Raw genomic sequence first — 2,800 nt, forward strand, 5'->3', positions numbered from 1 at the left:
CGTCGGCCCAAATAGGAAAAAGATTCGGGGAAGATATTTCTATAATTATTTTCATAACATTCTTCAACTAATTTTTATTATATCCCTAATTTTTTATGAAATATTATATCTATTTTCCATTAAAAAACCAATTTCTTATTTTAGAGACTCAAATAACATAATTTTTTAATTAAATTTTAATTTATTAAAATTATAAAAAAAGTAGAACTCAAAATAATAATAAAAAAGTGTAAAAATGTTATGGTTTCTTTGCGAATATACCAAAAAGATGAAGTTTCAGCTAATTTTTTTTAGGCTTTTTACATGAAAATCATATTAGTTATAAAAACTACAATTACATCATATTAGTTATAAAAATACGTCCGCCCAAATGGAAAAAAAGATTTGGGGTGAGAGAGGCTCGAACTCTCGACCTCAGGATCACTCAGAAGCTATGAGACCTACGCGCTAGCCAACTGCGCCACCACCCCAACGGTAAAGATTTCTGAATCTGCATATAAGATATGTACAAAGGGCAATAATTAAGTCAAACTTCACATTGGGAGAATTCAATATAGAAATACGAAGCAATGACCACTGAAATCATAACATAATTACATTGGTCCAATTATACATATTTTGAACTTATTTAAAATAATTATGATTTTACCGTTTCCATGAAATATCTTATAATGGTGAGAATTGATATTAAAAAAACTAATTAGTTAACCTTCATGTAGTGATAATGTTTTAGATGTACGTTTCTAATATCCTTTTTAATATTCATCATATAATTTTTTTTTTTGCAAGAATTGTAATATTTACCTAAATCCTTATAATTTTACTTTAAAAGGGTGAAACTAGTGTTAGTGGTCATGTACAAAGTACCAGTTTTATTACCTCGAGTTTGCTAACTTTCCAAGATCCATTAGTAAAGTACCCATTGTGACCTTTTTCATCAATATGTCCGACTGAAATAAGTTTCTTTGTTAGCCTAGGTACATGTCTTACTTGGTTGATTTTCCACACCGTTCCATTTTCTAATTTCAAACGAACATCACCTATTCCGGCTATCTCCAATGGCTCACCATCTGCGAGATACACCTTCCCATAGTTTTCAACTAAATAGTTCTCCACGATTTCACGGTTTGATGTCGTATGAAAAGAAGCACCCGACACTACAAGAAATTTGATCTTTTGTGACGCACGAAAATTGTCATGAAAACATGAATTTGCGTCACAATATACAATAGATGACAAAAAATTATCGTGACAGTGATCGTCATGGTAGGAGCGTGGTATTATGTATATATGAGAAATTCTACCTTTGTCATAAATTGTTTATTTTTATATGACGAATAAGAAGATGTGTCACTGTATTTTTTGTTTTGGTAACGCTCATTTTGTCACTATTATTACAACTGTTTTGTCACATAAAACTTTATTTCGTCATGAATAGTTAATATTTAAATGACATAATTCATTTTTCGTCATCTAAATATATAGTTAAAGTGACGAATTTCAATACAGGATTGAAATTATAGAATTGTATTAGCTTATAATTATGATATTTGTTTGTCATTAAAAATATAATATTGTTGTAAAAAGTAAATCTTGAACTAACAAAACCTCATTTTGTCATAAAAAACATAATTAAGATGACAGAATATCTATTGTAGATTTTTAATGACATAATACTGATAATCATTTCGACGTTAAATGTACAATTTTTTATTGGCTACGTAGAATCTATGGAATTGTAAAATATTTATTATCATTTAATATATATTTTGAAATTACAATATTAATTCTTTTTAAAATAAAAAAGAAATTACAATATGGATTAAAATCCTAAAATAAAACATGAACAATTTAATAAATAAGGAATTCGAGAGATATCTTTTGTATTCTTCCTCTTAAATTCTTGAACAAAGCCGTTCACCATTCTATTATTGAGGTGGATGTCACCAGCTATTGATTTCACTGTAAAGTTACCATCTTCAATCGGAAGCACTGAGGAATAAAGACTGACACCCGCAAAAATCGAAGATAAAAAAATGTTCTTCTCCCTAGTGTTTCTTGCCTTTTTGTCACTTGTCAAAACCATATTCAATAGGCTAACCGAATATCTGTACAATAGAACTGACAAAAATTCAGTGTAAAACTACTGCGATAATCACAACGTTTCCTAATAAAAAAAAGGTATAAAGTGAGAAAACCAAAATCCTGCATTAATGGCAATTAGAATTGGAAAAAAAATTCAGCATCAACTAGAGTATTTGGGAAGAACTGCACCTCATCATCTTCATCGACTCCAAATTGAAGTGAAATTGAACTAGTGACCGTCAAATGGAAGTGAAATTGAATTAGTCACCGTGAAGACGGAACTCAGTAGGTCTCTTCTTAAGCTGCGCACTAAATCCATACGGGTCTCCCATCACCTAAATCAAAATAATCAAATACATCAAATAAATCTCATTCCAATCTGGATAAACTCCAAGTTGCAGTTATAATCGGTTGACGGCGGAGCAACGAAAAAGGTGGACATGTAGATTTGGTTGCTAGTGGCGCGAGATCGTTTGCTGGAAGTGCCATGTCATATCGAGAGTTGGAGGAAGCTTTTCGTCCGGCTCGAAAATTCGTCTTCGCCATGGCTGCTTGATATCAGTGGCGCCATAAAAGGAAGTAATGAAATTAGAGTTTTGGATTAAGGGATGTTTTTTCCGTTAGTGGGTTATGGTGAAATAAGGGTTAGTGGGGTTAGTGGGAAAAATAAAATTAGTAGAAGAGTAAATAAAAAATTAAATTCTGTTTTTTTGTT

General features: G+C 30.8%; 1 non-coding gene across 1 annotated transcript; it reads right to left on the reverse strand.

Annotated features, from left to right (window-relative positions):
* Nucleotides 1-385: 385 nt before the first annotated feature.
* TRNAM-CAU (transfer RNA methionine (anticodon CAU)) lies at nucleotides 386-470 on the reverse strand. Its single transcript is given in 2 exon segments — nucleotides 386-421; nucleotides 433-470. It is a non-coding gene; the product is annotated as a tRNA-Met (tRNA).
* Nucleotides 471-2,800: the final 2,330 nt, after the last annotated feature.

Source organism: Euphorbia lathyris, chromosome 7 (genome assembly GCF_963576675.1).
Source record: "Euphorbia lathyris chromosome 7, ddEupLath1.1, whole genome shotgun sequence".
Lineage (NCBI taxonomy): Eukaryota > Viridiplantae > Streptophyta > Magnoliopsida > Malpighiales > Euphorbiaceae > Euphorbia > Euphorbia lathyris.